The following is a 17,228-nucleotide window of genomic DNA, read 5'->3' as shown; positions in this document are numbered from 1 at the left end:
CCAAGGCAGTCAGATAAACACAGTATTACCAACAAAAGTACGATCATGTGGAGTATCAAACAAATTTTGTGGCTGGATTGAGTATTTCTTGGATGAAGAGTCATTGACAGATGTAGTAATAACTTTACGGGCGCCCCATGCACAACTGAAGAAACTTGTAGATTCTCTCTCTCGCCGAATTCAGGGCATTATCGAGGCGAAAGACGGTGTTAGATGGTATTAGTGCAATGTCTACGCCTGCAGAAATCATGAGGCGGGAGCAACAATACCGCACTTCCTTTCTGCATTGTAACCAGCCTTTGACCAATCTTTCCACTTTCTGCTCAACTTCACTTCAAGTGCTACGAAACTGCATACTTTTTTCCCGTTAGCAACGTGTGGTTCACAGCTTCTTGTAAGATCGTTCGTGCTACACTATGAGATGAGTTGTTCTTCCCCATACCTTTCCAGCTAACTGACAGATTAAAGAACTTTGGTGTCATGTGAGAGATCAGTAGGAGATTAACGTGTCCAGAACTTGAAGTTCTTGAGTGACTCGTAAACTGGTTAAATGTATTTCTTTTTACTTTGTGAACAGTAAATTCATATCGGCTTGCTCCTAGGACCATTCTCACAAACGCAGCTCAGCTGCTATGTGTCACTTTGCATACGCTGCCAGCTTGTGGGTAATTACGTGGCATAAAAGACATGCGTCATACCAATATCGATCTAACAATTCCGCAGTTTCGTACGAGGAGGACTTGAAAAACTAAATACCTATTAGACTTCATTATTGTTGCTCTCTCTCTCTCTCTCTCTCTCTCTCTCTTTCTCTCCCTCTGCTGTACCACTTGATAACATTCTGTATAAAGCGCACTGATGCAAGATTCTCCACTGTTTCCATTTCCTAAGGAAATATTTTTACTTTTCTTCCTGCAATCCAGGTCTCCTCTTACAGATAATATTTCATCTGATACTCTTAAGTAGCATTCTCCAGTTATCTCTTGTGTTTTCCAAGGCGGTTAATGTGAATAATTAATAAGAATGGGCTATAGCCCGAGGGCGACATTGGATGTTCTGGTGCAGGGCTCTTGCACCAGACATTACTTTGCTATTTCGTTTTTGACATGAAACATAACAAATTGTTGCAAAAAAATTGATTCCCGCTAAAACGGTCCAACATTTTGAGAAATTCTGATCAGCATCAATTTTTTCCAGAATTTTCAAAAATAGCACATGCCAGTTCTCGTGTTTCTTGATATATTTATAGGGGTAAGTTACTTCGTACATTTTGAATCAGCAGTCATCCTAAACCATGTTGGCCACGTTCTCGGTTTTCAACCTGCGGCTGTATTTTTGGGACATTCTTTACATGATTAGTCTTGAAAAATGTTAGTCAGGTTTCACTTCAGTTTCTCGTTTAATTAACGTTAAAAATGAAGCAACACACTTTTCATAACCATATTTTCTTTCCCAACTTTAAATGTTTTGCGTTCGCGATTAACCATCCAAAAGAAATAATTCTGTAACATCGTGGTAACACTGTTTAACAATCGAAACGATCATACACTTCAGCACTACTCAAAAAGTCGCGTAGACTCCATCGACTCCTTCTGTAATACATGACACATACATTCATGTTATGTTAGTTCGGAAAGTTCTCTGTTATGAACGTCGACTGTCTCTTATTCGATACACTCTACAAAACGACTACGTTATACGTCAGGAGCAATCATTAACAAGTGATTTCCGTACAGCCGAACACGGATTCATGAAAGCAATATCATTTCTTCGTTTTCCTACATTTGGAATGTGCTGGTAATCGAAATACTGCAATTTTCTTTTTTTATTTCGCCGTTGCTAGATCGTATATTGATTACAAAAATACTACAATTGAAGAAAAATGGCGTGGAAACAAACGATACTTGTTCAAGAGGAATGTCGCCGAAAATTTGTTGTCCAATAACAATGAAAGAAGACACGCCATCGTATAAAATTTAGGAACTGATAATGGCCAAGGTGATGAAGGAGAAGGAATGAAAAAAAGCAAGAGAAAATCAATTTTAGAACTGGCATGGCCAACCGAAAGATGCAAAGTGCCTTGGACGATCCGAAACTCACTGTGAAAAGAAGATCACATCAGCATAAAAGGATCTGTGTTGTTCAAGCCCGATATAAGTGACATGTTCCTATTGCTTGTTGCTTAACTTCAGTACTGTCTTGGTTCAAATGGCTCTGAGCACTATGGGATCTACCATCTGAGGTCATCAGTCCTCTAGAACTTAGAACTACTTAAACCTAACTAACCTAAGGACATCACACACAGCCATGCCCGAGGCAGAACTCGAAACCGCGACCGTAGCGCTGGCTGGGGTGGCCAAGCGGTTCTAGGCGCTACAGTCTGGAACCGAGCGACTGCCTGGGGCATGGATGTGTGTGATATCCTTAGGTTAGTGAGGTTTAAGTAATTCTGAGTTCTAAGGGCCTGATGACCTTAGAAGGAGCCATTTGAACTTTTTTTTTTTTCAACCGTAGCAGTCGCGCCGTTCCGGACTGAAGTGCCTAGAACCGCTCGGCTACCACGGCCGGCTCAGTACTGACTGATTATTGTTTATTTATTCACTTTGGCTTTAACCAACTTCGACCATATAGCGAGTAAGAGTTGTAACAGCACAGCGTTAACATAAAAAGGCTCAGCCTGTTTGAAGGAGTATCATACTTAACAAAATGTTTCTCCTTGTTATTTCGTTCAATTAGTTACCCAATTTTTTGTAATTTTTACATTTTAGAATGTTTGTGAATATTTTTAACAGCAATAAGACAACATTCAACAATGTTGTGCATTTTACAGCACGTAATGAGATCTGTATTACTTTAATGAAACTGAAATAAGATAATATTTACTGTTTCCTCATTTTGCCAGCCGCCTGAAGTGTCGCGTATGATACCTGGCCTCCAGAAATCTCTAGGCGTCCACAAAAGTCAGATAGTCAATAATGGTGCCAATCAATTCAATAAAGGTTGGTTGAGTCAATTTGCTGCATAAATTTGGCTTGAGACTCAACAGGATGGGCAGAACTTTTACTCAGATCACGACGGTACTTCACGTATGTTACTGCACATCCTGCACCGAAATTAAAACATTTCATTAATGCTAGCGCCATCCCTGTGTCAAGTCCGAAACATCTCACATTGCTCTCTTGACTGGTATCTGCTCGTCTTCGAAGTGACCAATGCGCACTTTTTTTCCATTTCACAGCTTGAGCAAACTTCCAAGTCTCTCTAAACCGACCGTTGCCAAAACAACATAAGCAACGAAGAAAATTGGTAGTCTCGTGAAGCTGGGAGATAGGGTGCTATTATTAACGTTCTGCCTCATTCGTTAATTAGTGCAACATGTACTCAGGCTCACAGAGGCGGTGAAGCTGATGGTGAAGCTGCACCAAGAACTTGTACAAGTTAGAGTATTATTCATGCCACTCGAGCGCGCTGTCGATGAAAGCGCACTAAGGCGATTAATCAAGTCGCTGCTCCTGCCTGCCTCCGGTCCCAAATGCACGGACCCGGCAAGCGGTGCCACTTCGCCGGCTTCTCGCCACGCAGACAGCTCCAAGGTCGCCGCTCCGCTCACAAACACCTCCTCCGCGAAAACATACAGTCAGACTGGCTCCCGTTATTTGGACGTCTGTTTGCCCATTCTTCTTTCCTTTAGACCGCGTGTCTTGTTCGCTGTCACAAGAGAATAGTTACTTCGTACTATGTAACTTGCCGATATGGCAACCTTTGCCAATAATGCTATTCATAAACAAGACGAAACTTTTGTGATAAACAATCGCCCTTGCTTTGTGTAACTGCATTAGCTAGGTGGTGCGGCATCCAATCACTGGAGTCTTGGTTACATACTACTGTAGGATTGTCCTTCTTATTTGGGTTTAGTGTGCCACGTATTTATCTTCGCCGTATCCTTTGACACCGAGGCGGTGTTGATACGGTGTTGAACAGTCTTTTAGTTAACAAAGTACGAATTTGCCAAGCATCGGGTCATAGTTGCCTGGATTCAGGAGTTCCTAGCAGACGGAACTCAACACATCGTTCTTAACTGCAAAAATTCACAATCGTAAAGACAATTTCAGAAGTTCATCAAGGCTGTGTTACTGCAAACAACAACTACAAACTACGTAGAAGATAGCATCGAGCGCTCCACGAAGTTGCTCACAGACGATGCTGTTATCTACACTACTGGCCATTAAAATTCCTACACCAAGAAGAAATGCAGATGACAAACGGGTATTCATTGGACAAATATGTTATACTAGAACTGACATGTGATTACATTTCCACGCCATTTGGGTGCATAGATCCTGAGAAATCAGTACCCAGAACAACCACCTCTGGCCGTAATAACGGCCTTGATACGCCTGGGCATTGAGTCAAACAGAGCTTGGATGGCGTGTACACGTACAGCTGCCCATGCACCTTCAACACGATACCACACTTCATCTGGAGTAGTGACTGGCGTATTGTGGCGAGCCACTTGCTCGGCCACCATTGACCAGACGTTTTCATTTAGTGAGAGATCTGGAGAATGTGCTGGCCAGAGCAGCAGTCGAACATTTTCTGTATCCAGAAAGACCCGAGGAGGACCTGCAACATGGGGTCGTGCATTATCTTGCTGAAATGTAGGGTTTCGCAGGGATCGAATGAAGGGTAGAGGCACGGGTCGTAACACATCTGAAATGTAACGTCCACTGTTCAAAGTGTCGTCAATGCGAACAAGAGGTGACCGTGACGTGTAACCAATGGCACCCCATACCTTCACGTCGGGTGATACGCCAGTATGGAGATGTCGAATACAGGCTTCCAATGTGCGTTCACCTCGATGTTGCCAAACACGGATGCGACCATCCTGATGCTGTAAACAGCACCTGGATACATCCGAAAAAATGACGTTTTGCCATTAGTGCACCCAGGTTCGTCGTTGAGTACACCATCGCAGGCGCTCGTGTCTGTGATGCAGCGTCAAGGGTAACCGCAGCCATGGTCTCCGAGCTGATAGTCATTGCTGCTGCAAACGCCGTCGAACTGTTCGTGCAGATGGTTGTTGTCTTGCAAACGTCCCCATGTGTTGACTTAGGGATCGAGACGTGGCTGCACGATCCGTTACAGCCATGCGGATAAGATGCCTATCATCTCGACTGCAAGTGATACGAGGCCGTTGGGATCCAGCACTGCGTTACGTATTACCTTCCTGAACCCACCTATTCCATATTCTGCTGCCATTGGATCTCGACCAATGCGAGCAGCAATGTCGCGATACGATAAAGCGCAATCGCGATAGGCTACAATCCGACGTTTATCAAAGTCGGAAACGTGATGGTACGCATTTCTCCTCCTTACACGAGGCATCACAACAACGTTTCACCAGGCAACGCCGGTCAACTGCCCTTTGTGTATGAGAAATCGGCTGGAAACTTTCCTCATGTCAGCACGTTGTAGGTGTCGCCACCGGCACCGACCTTGTGTGAATGCTCTGCAAAGCTTATCATTTGCACATCACAGCTTCTTCTTCGTGTCGGTTAAATTTCGCGTCTTTAGCACGTCATCTTCGTGGTGTAGCAATTTTAATGGCCAGTAGTGTACCTTATGTTGAGTTAAGAAGCTGGTTAAAGATGCGCCTGGTTGCCGGCAACCCACCCGACGGCCGCGCAGTACTTGCCACCTAGCACTTAGGCGTTACGTTGGAACAAACACGCTGAGCAACTGCACTGAGATGGATAAGTGAAGAAAATTTAAGTACATCACTTCACAGTTGTTGCGTTGGAGTATAAACAGACGCAGTGTAATACGAAAACTACCTCCGAAGGATGACCAGTTAGAGAAAGCCACAATTATGTATGGAAGGGCTAGTTTGACGCGACTATTTTCAAAAAGCTTTGTTGCACTGATTCATGGAGTGCGTTATTTGTACCATGTAAACGTCGCCATGTAATGCGACTGTCATCATCCGGAAATGAGAATTCGTCTCAAGGTTCCAAAGGTGATCAAAGTATGTGGTTTGATTCCAGACACGACCAGTCGAACATTGCACATGTCATGAGTGCCCATGGTACCGAAGTGAGTGCAAAAGTGTAACAAATTCGAAGATTTTTATGCGCTTTCTGCCACACATGAAACATTTGAACACATCAGTGAACAAACATACATTTATACTACACAAACGAAAATGATTTCCAGATGTTTAAACCAATCGATGCAAAAAAAAAGTTGAAATTATGCGGTTCTTTGGTTTGATTTGGTCGATGAGTTTTGTGAGATTTCCATCCATACATTCATATTGGTCCCAGGATGTAATGTTTATTCAAATATTGCGACAATAGGTAATGAGTAGAGATCGTCTTGAAATTCAGTTTATAACGCTGTATTTTGCAGATAATACAATAATTTATGCTTGAGGTCGTCTCTCAAAAGTTCAGTTCCCTATCGCCTAACTGAAAAAAAATTTAAAACAGTTTTATGATCCCGCCGAAGTACTCTCTAGTACCGCTCCGAGGACGAATATTCAGGTAATATTTGAAAGAAAAGAGGTACAAGTATATAATCAGAATGTTTAAATTGTGCTGCGATAATAAATACTGCTACAGTTTTCGAATTTAAACTGGCAAAGTACTTGATAAAGAAAATACCGCACCAACAAATGTTGTGATGAATTTGTTTCAAGATGCATTAAATAAAGGCCATACCACGCATACCGATAATTGGTGCACCAGCACAGATCTGCAAGCAAACTCATCACAAAAAATACACATTTGGTTGGTACGCTTCGACCAAACACCAAACGAAGTCCCAGAGAAGTTGTAAAGACAGAACTGAAACGCTGTACAGTGAGGAAGGTGACGAGTTTTTAAGCCAAATTGTCACAGGCGACGATACAAGGTGACTCACGTTACATCTGAATCAAAGCAACAATCCGTGGAACGATGACATTCAACATCACTCAAGAAAGTGAAGTTCACGCAGACAGTTTCAGCATGCAAAATTGCAAAATCACCTGTACTGTTATTGTGACAGGAAGGCGATTTTTTGCCTCGTGGTGACACCATAAATTCTACGACTTATTGTGAGACCTTAAAAATAATTCGCCGTGTAACCCAAAACTAAAGGCGTGGTACGCTGGGTAAGGGGATTGTCTTGCTCGGTGACAGTGCCCGTCCTCATGCGGCCAATCAGACTCAAGATTTGGCTGGAAACAACATGATCATCCTCCGCATAGCACCGATCTAGGGCCCAGTGAATACCACGTGTTCCTGCATTTGAAGAAGCATCTTAGTGGTCAGTGTCAGGATGACGGCCGGCCGCGGTGGCCGTGCGGTTCTAGGCGCTCAGTCCAGAACCGCGCGACTGCTACGGTCGCAGGTTCGAATCCTGCCTCGGGCATGGATGTGCGTGATGTCCTTAGGTTAGTTAGGTTTAAGTAGTTCTAAGTTCTAGGGGACTGATGACCACGGATGTTAAGTCCCATAGTGCTCAGAGCCATTTGAACATTTTGAACAGGATGACGATGACAATGTCAATGCGACCTTACTGCTGTCATATCAAGTGCTCAGAATGTTGACCTGTAGCACTGCTTAAAGTGATTCTGGAGAACTAAGCTGCAAATTGAATTTCATCTAGAGTTAACGGCAGCAAAGGCCCATGTTATAAGGCATTTTATGCCTTCGGAACCCGTCTGTGTTTCCTAATAGTTCAGTTGTTTTATTTTTCGCCACAGATAAAAGTACAGAAGTGTTGCTTGGTGCGTGTGCAGACCATTTTGCGTTTCCTGAACCACCGTTCCAATGCTCTCTAAATGTTCTCATAAAAGGGTCTGTCATTACGTGTTCGGAATGGAAGGGACATCCGTGACGTTGTTACCACATTGCCTTATGTCCAGTGAGATGTCTTCCAGTAACTGCGACAGCAGCATATATTGGGGACATACTTGAGGGCATTTGTATTCATATCAATAAAGCAGATACCAATGATGCTGGTCTTGAAAATAATTCACCAAACGTTGATAGACCAACAGCGTTGTTTTTATCCACTTCTTTAAGCCAGCGTCGGGTCTCAATGGACGAATAGTGCATATCACGAAGATTGACTTGCCCATGATTTGTAAATGATGCTTCATCTTTAAACAACATTTTGCATAGAAGTGACGCATCACTCTGCACTTTTCGTAGATAACATTCGGAGCACTGTAACCAAGTTTGGAAATTACTGCCATGAAGCTGCGAAGCTGCAGATGCAACTAAATGTGAAGAGGATGAGAAGCGTTGGAACGTGTAGTTCCCAGAACATTCGTTTGGTTGATCCCGAGGTGACTCTTAGTGAAATTTTCATTGTGTGATACTGTGCTAGCAAGCTGGTTTCATTTGTTTTGTCATTTTCTCTTCTTTTTGGTTTGTGCATTTTATTCTCCACACTTCTAATTTCTAGAACTTATTCCACAATGTTTGCAAAGACAAATCGTGAGTACTTGGCATGATCTAGATGCACTTCAGCACACAACCGCGCTGCTTTTCTAATAGTTTGGCGACATTCACCATAGGTAGTATACACTTTTCGACTGTCGCATACAATGTGAAGGTCCCAAAAGCCTTAGGAACGACTTATCTGATTGCTAAAACAGCAGAACACAGACTGATGAGCTTCAAGCGCACAGGAAAACACAAGAACCATACCTGAGTTACATTTTTGCTTAGATTTGGTATAATAGGGCAGAAGCTTGTGGAACCTCCTCTTCAGATGGCAGAACAGTGGTCTGCGGCTCTGTTATTTTGATACTATTTGATCAAGTCGCGTACATGTCATGCCACGGAAGTTCTCTTACAAGCTTTTTTCAGTTGTCGTATAAAATAGTTTCAACAGAAAAAAACCAACGTCGGTGTCGTAATTCGGCGACTGTAAACGATAAAAATTACTTACGAATAGCAGGAAATCCTCAATATCGTCCGCTATAACTTTGAGATTGATGAAGTGTATGATGAGATAAAAGAAATTATTCAGATAGTGAAAGGAGACGAAAATTTGATAGTCATGGGTGACAGCAACTCGATAGTAGGAAAAGGAAGAGAAGAAAACGTAGTAGGTGAATATGGAACGGGAGTAAGGAATGAAAGAGGAAGTCGCCTGGTAGAATTTTGCACAGAGCATAACTTAATCATAGCTAACACTTGGTTCAAGAATCATAAAAGAAGTTAAAACTGAAGAAACTGCAAAACGGTGGGAATTTGAGGAGATGGGACCTGGATAAACTGAAAGAACCAGAGGTTGTAGAGAGCTTCAGGCAGAGCATTAGGGAACGATTGACAAGAATGGGGAAAAGAAATAAAATAGAAGAACAATGGGTAGCTTTGAGAGACGAAATAATGAAGGTAGCAGAGGATCAAGTAGGTAAAAAGACGGGGGCTAATAGAAATCCTTGGGTAACAGAAGAGATATTGAATTTAATTGATGAAAGAAGAAAATATAAAAATGCAGTAAACGAAGCAGGCAAAAAGGAATACAAACGTCTCAAAAATGAGATCGACAGGAAGTGTAAAATGGCTAAGCAGGGACGGCTGGAGGACAAATGTAAGGATGTAGAGACGCATATCACTAGGGGTATGGTAGAAACTGCCTACAGGAAAATTAAAGAGACCTTTAGAGGAAAGAGAACCACTTGCATGAATATCAAGAGCTCAGATGGAAACGCAGTTCTGAGCAAAGAAGAGAACGCAAAAAGGTGGAAGGAGTATATAGATGGTCTATACAAGGGTGATTTTCTTGAGGACAATATTATAGAAATAGAAGAGAATGTAGATGAAGATGAAATAGGAGATATGATACTGCGTGAAGAGTTTGACAGAGCACTGAAAGACTTAAGTTGAAACAAGGCCCCGGAAGTAGACAACATTCCATTAGAACTACTGACAGCCTTGGGAGAGCCAGGCCTAAGAAGACTCTACCATCTAGTGAGAAAGATGTATGAGACAGGCGAAATACCCTCCGACTTCAAGAAGAATATAATAATTCCAATCCCAAAGAAAGCATTTGTTGACAGATGTCAAAATTACCGAACTATCAGTTTAATAAGCCACGGCTGCGGAATACTAACACGAATTCTTTACAGACGAATGGAAAAAGATCAGTTTGAATTCCGTAGAAATGTTGGAACACGTGAGGCAATACTGACCCTACGACTTATCGTAGAAGCTAGATTAAGGAAAGGCAAACATACGTTTCTGGCATTTGTAGACTTAGAGAAAGCTTTTGACAATGCAGCGAAATGAAGCGAAAGGCTATTTACAATTTTTACAGACAGCAGATGGCAGTTATAAGAGTCGAGGGGCATGAAAGGGAAGCAGTGATTGGGAAGGTAGAGAGACAAGGTTGTAGCCTACCCCGATGTTATTCAATCTGTATATTGAGCAAGCAGTAAAGGAAACAAAAGAAAAATTCGGAGTAGGAATTAAAATCCATGGAGAAGAAATAAAAACTTTGACGTTCGCCGATGACATTGTAATTCTGTCAGAGACAGCAAAGGATCTGGAAGAGCAGCTGAACGGAATGGATAATGTCTTGAAAGGAGGATATAAGATGAACATAACAAAAGCAAAACGAGTATAATGGAACGTAGTCAAATTAAATCGGGTAATGCTGCGGGAATTAGATTAGGAAATGAGACGCTTAAAGTAGTAGATGAGTTCTGCTATTTGGGGAGCAAAATAACTGATGAAGGTCGAAGTAGAGAGGATATAAAATGTAGCCTGGCAATGCCGAGGAAAGAGGTTTTTAAGAAGAGAAATCTGTTAACATCAAGTACAGATTTAATTGTCAGGAAGTCTTTTCTGAAAGTATTTGTATGGAACGTAGCCATGTATGGAAGTGAAACATGGACGATAACTAGTTTGGGCAAGAAGAGAATAGAAGCTTTTGAAATGTGGTGCTACAGAAGAATGCTGAAGATTAGATGGGTAGATCACATAACTAATGAATAGGTATTGAATAGAATTGGAGAGAAGAGAAATTTGTGGCATAACTTGACTAGAAGAAGGGATCGGTTGGTAGGGCATATTCTGAGGCATCAAGGGATCACCAGTTCAGTATTGGAGGGCAGCGTGGGGGGTAAAAATCGTAGAGGGAGACCAAGAGATGAATACACTAAACAGATTCAGAAGGACGTAGGTTGCAGTAGGTACTGGGAGATGAAGAAGCTTGCACAGGATAGAGTAGCATGGAGAGCTGCATCAAACCAGTCTCTGGACTGAAGACCACAACAACATAACTTGGCGAAAACCGCACCTCGATATGTGTGTTCAGCCCACTCACTAAGTGGAAATAAGGGGAGTGCAGTGAGTCCTCTCGCACTATGCACTCAAAACTCAAATGCTCCAGTGCAGAACCAGAGACCTGGAAGCTAAGTTCGTATATTCTGAAATGGCGACAACGCACGTTACCACTCTTTCTCTGTCGTATAGGCCACTTTGTGTTTGAAGACAGTCTCGGAAAAGGATAGGAACTGTTTTACTTCACTGTATTACTACATTTGTTACGCATCTTCTTACTACGAGCACCTCCTGGCCACCATCGCTGACGTGGAACTCGATGTTGTGCTGACGTGAAGCTGATTACTGCGAGTTCTGCCTCGTGTGACGCAGTGATCTTGACTGCATACGCACATTCTATAACACAGCACTCGCATTCACATTCACATTCCTTGCACTAACACCAAGGAAAACGGAAATTTCTACATGATTTGTCCGTTGTGCGGTTTCAGTAATTTTCCCGCTGCCCCAACTTGTTCATTAGCTTCCACACAACATTTTGCGAATGAATGGAAAGAAGTGACTGGAATCTGTTGACAGAGCATAGCCTATTACTCTCGAATGCGACGGAATGATCACCGTTAAGTGTCACACGCTACCACGCCGTCCCCCTTTATTATCACTTTTCTGCAATGGCCATTGGAATAATGTGTTGCTTCCAACGAAAAAGCTTTGGCCTGCTTTCCGTCCTGGAGTCGACCCCTCATAAGCGTAATATTTTGTCCCTCAACTTGAAGTATGACTATTTATGAGTTACAGTGGCTAAAAACAAATTAAGTTCTTTGGTACAAGTGATGTGCTTCCACTGTGTGAATATTTTTTTTTATATTTACTGAGTCCCAAACAGCATTAAATTACAATATCATGAATCAACATTTACTCAGTGATTTCAGAACGACTGAGTTAAACAAATCTGTCTAATAATTGATAGCAATGCTTAAAAATTGTTCTTATTAAAAGCACTATTTAATGTTCAGTATTATTTAAACTAAGTCAACGCCAATTCTTAGAGGTGAGAATTCTAGATTTGCACTAGCAATTCGCCACTGACACCTTACCACATCTGTACCTAGCTGTAACTCTCACTGGCACACTGCTCTCTCATATGTCCTTGAAACGTTTCCCCACCGCTTTTGGTTCTAATGGATCGGTGTCATTCCCCGTCAGTACATAAATAATTATTTAATAAAATTAATATCGAAACACAAGAATAGCGAAGTAGGATGCGGGCTGACACACCGAGAAATATGTTACCTCCATTATAATTTTGGAATTAAAACTAATACTTAAAATCCATACTCATACCATAGAGGAAGGTATAATATATTAAAATAGAGAATAAATGTGACACGCCTGCTGTTCTCATTGGCGCACGTAGTTTTTTCATGTCGAGTGCACTTTTTTCATCATGGTCAATGTTTGAATTATTACTCGCAGTGCATTCAAATCATTGAAAAACAAGAATATCTCGATATCTTACCATAAAATTATGGGCGTATCCCGCCCCTGTTACATGCTGTTGCTAGTTTCTATGGTGATGTTAAACTGTCTCTCAAATTATTCGCAATAAATACGTATAACATTCGGCCTCTGCACGCTGTTTCGAAAGAGTATAGCGCTGGTCCTGGACTCAAACGAAAGTACACCTCAATGGCTTTTATTTGGACCTTTGTGTGTTGTTGTAGTAGTACTGACCGGATTACTATTTACTTTCATACCTTGGCAAATTCATCATGCTTTGGCATGCCTGTTGTGTCCAAAGTACGTGCGTAGTGAAGATGAAAATTTTCTCATTTTTACATAGAACATAAGTATAGGAATGAAAACAATAATACCACTTCCTGTACTGAAGAAGCAGCTAATGAAATATTCCAAAACATCAACAGATTGTTCAAGGCAAACTGATTATCATATAACTTACTCTTACCTTATTCGCCAAAAATCTTTTATTTTTATTCATGAAGCGTTTCACTATAAAGTATCCTCAGATCCTAACGGATATACAGTGTGTACTCAAAACTGAACATCTACTAAGGAGACTGCGTACACTACGCTCGTCCGTCCTCTTTTAGAATACTGCTGCGCCGTGTGGGATCATTACCGGATAGCATTGACGCAGTACATCGAAAAAGGTCAAAGAAGGGTAGCACGTTTCGTATTATCGCGAAATAGGGGAGAGAGTGTCACTGAACTGATACAGGATTTGGGATGGACATACAGAGGGGTTTTTCATTGCTGAGGATTTTCTCACGAAATTCCAATCGCCAGCTTTCTCCTCCGAGTGAGAAAATATTTTGTTGACGCCGACCGACATAGGGAGAAACGATCACCTTGATAAAATTAGGGAAATCGGAGCTCGTACGGAAAGATACACGCGTTCGTTCTTTTCGCGAGCTATACGAGATTGAAATAATAGAGAATTGTGAAGGTGGTTCGATGATCCCTATGCCAGGCACTTAAATGTGGTTTGCAGTGTATCCATATAGATGTAGATGTAGATGAACATCCTTATTTAACGTGTATCTCACTTCCTTAACTAATTTAATACATTAAGTAAGGATGTTCAGTGCTGACTAGACAAAAGTAAATTATTCGAGTCAAACATGGTCGCAGATCCATTCAAGGAAATCATGTCCAAAATAATCAAACTGATTGTCAATCAACTGTAACAAGATTCAGTCCACACAGTTCAGTATTTCACATTAAAATCCACAATCTATAAAAAGTCAGATACATGGAAACACGTCTTCACAAACCCACCAGAGCGCACTGAATGTCACGTAGACGATGAGGTGGAGTTTAAGACTAAATTAGAGAACTTCCTGTAGGATAACTTCTATTTCATTGAAGAGTATGTTTACAGGAGCTCCTTAGGTTAGTTGCTAATTACACTTGGCACTGTAATGCAGTAACGTAAAGTCATTTGATTGTACTGCATTGAAATTAAATAAAATGTACATCCTTGATTTCTTTCCACATTTCAGAGATCAGTCTCCATGGGATCTGTGGTGTCACCGCCAGACACCACACTTGCTAGGTGGTAGCCTTTAAATCGGCCGCGGTCCGGTAGTATACGTCGGACCCGCGTGTCGCCACTGTCAGTGATTGCAGACGGAGCGCCGCCACACGGCAGGTCTAGAGAGACGTCCTAGCACTCGCCCAGTTGTACAGTCGACTTTGCTAGCGATGGTTCACTGACAAATTACGCTCTCATTTGCCGAGACGATAGTTAGCATAGCCTTCAGCTACGTCATTTGCTACGACCTAGCAAGGCGCCATTATCATTTGCTATTTATCTTGTGATGCATGTACCCTCAGACCGATGTTCACCAATTGTGGATTAAAGTTAAGTATTCCAACAGCTACGTACGTTATTGGCTATATTAATTACCTTGTCCAGTTCCAGACCTCACGCCAGCCTGCGTGAGCTTAAACGCGTGCCTTTCGGCTTCACCTCCTAGTGGCTTGGCTGTCTTGCCAAGTCACAACAGGATCCATGGAATACGTTAGCGTAATGGAAGATAACAGATGCATGTTTGTGTCATAAGAAGAGTTTCAGTATGGTACATTTGCTTTATGGATGCGGTGATACCTTCTCACAAGGACATAGTTCTCCACAAACATACGGAGTGTTCATGAAGTCCCGAATCATTTCCAAAAAATCATAACTTGGAAACTATTGGAGATAGAGAATTGTGGTTTGTTGTGAAACTTTAGGAGCTCTCAAAGCTTTTTTTTTTCTCTGTCTTTTGTTGAAGGTTTGACTTGGAGTGCATCGAAATGACGGTAGACCAAGAAAAAAATGGCTCTGAGCACTATGGGACTTAACATCTGAGGTCATGAGTCCCCTAGAACTTAGAACTACTTAAACCTAACTAACCTAAGGACATCACACACATCCATGCCCGAGGCAGGATTCGCACCTGCGCCTTTAACCGCGCGGCCACACTGGCCGGCGGTAGACCAAGAGAAGGCGCAATTTGTCACCTGGTATGCAGAATCAAAACCTGTGACAGCGGTACAGTGAGGAATTATAGACTCTAGTAATGGATGACACGGCAAAAACAAGGGCAATGAGGTGGTTCATAAACTTTAAAGAGACAGTAAGTGTAAAAGACCTTCCTCTAACTGGACGTCCTACTATGTCTCAAACACATGTTGACCGATTGTACCTTTGTACATCCATATTTAAATTGGATTATGGTGGTGCACAGCTGGTATAATTTTTATTAAAAATGAAACTCCTCCAGCTGTACTTAAGATTTTATATTTATTTGACTACTAATTTCGACGTTGCATCAACGCCATCTTCAGGCTCGTACACTTTGATGAAATCAATCGTGTGTGGCTGAGTACTAGAAGCCCGCGATGAGACCCATACGTGCTCCACATGGATGGCGGGCAGTAACTTGTTACTAGTTGCATTATGTCTCTGCGTATCATCAGAGCTCCCTTCAAACGTTGAAAAAGATGCTTATGTAATTAAATTCACAGTTCTGCAAACTGAATCGAACATCGAACAACTACACTCGGAATCAACCAGGATCACAGCTACAAATATGTGTAGCGACATACGAAGTCATTTAAAAAAATTTGCAATTCTGCAGCGTTGTACGCAGGAAGATTGTGTTAAGAAGAGAGACTAATGAATAATTAAAACATTAAAACGGTCATTGATGTAAATCACACTATTCTCATAATGAGTGTAACTAAGTACTCACCATCATCGCCGATGTCAGTGAAACATAGCCTCATCACTCTCATCTGCGAGACAAACATACCTGTAAAAAAAGATTAGCGGTCACATAATTTGCTTTAACTGAGTACAATATTACACTGACATCCATAACCATTCAAAACACTGCTGTATATCTAAATAGAGAAAGTGAGAGCCACAGAAATTGGCATATAGGTGACAAAGCACGTCTGGGTAAGTCAATAAAAGAAAAAGACTTATATTAACATTATTTATTTCACAAATACGATTAAAAACATATTTTAAAACAATCATGAAGATGATTATCGACAATTTGCCACCATTTCTTCCAGAAAATACTCACACGTACTCAAATATGTTGAATTGTTTGAAACATGAAATTACGAGTAACTCTTAAGAGAATTCAGTATACAACAGTCTAACAAGGAATTTGAAGGACCACTTCAGACAGGAGTGTTTGCTGAGAAATTCAGCTCCAGATTAGTCTACACAAAATTTTGACATAACCCGTTTTCAAATAATTGCAATTCGTCCAGTGTTTTCCCAATGAGCGGTTTCTTCACATGATATACCACTACAGGAGATGTGGAAAATCTCCACGTACCTTTACCAGATCCTTTTCATTGACCAGCCACAAATTCGATTGGACGACAGAAAACGGAGAAACCAGAGGGTACCATATCTCGTAAACAGGATGGATGCTCCAATAATAACCTTGAGTATTTTTTTATTTCGTTTACGTGGTGTTGAGAAGTTATTATTTAACCCTTAGGAGGATAGTCGTCTCAGTTGTGCGACTGAATTCGTGATTTCCTGTCAGGAAGGTCGCAGTTCGTAGTAGTAGACGGCAAATCATCGAGTAAAACTGCAGTGATATCAGGTGTTCCCCAGGGAAGCGTCCTGGGACCTCTGCTGTTCCTGATCTATATAAATGACCTGGGTGACAATCTGAGCAGTTCTCTTAGGTTGTTCGCAGATGCTGTAATTTACCGTCTAGTAAGGTCATCCGAAGACCAGTATCAGTTGCAAAGCGATTTAGCAAAGATTGCTGTATGGTGTGGCAGGTGGCAGTTGACGCTAAATAACGAAAAGTGTGAGGTGATCCACACAAGTTCCAAAAGAAATCCGTTGGAATTCGATTACTCGATAAATAGTACAATTCTCAAAGCTGTCAATTCAACTAAGTA

Source organism: Schistocerca americana, chromosome 1 (genome assembly GCF_021461395.2).
Source record: "Schistocerca americana isolate TAMUIC-IGC-003095 chromosome 1, iqSchAmer2.1, whole genome shotgun sequence".
Taxonomy (NCBI): domain Eukaryota; kingdom Metazoa; phylum Arthropoda; class Insecta; order Orthoptera; family Acrididae; genus Schistocerca; species Schistocerca americana.
Note: the sequence above shows the minus strand (reverse complement) of the source record.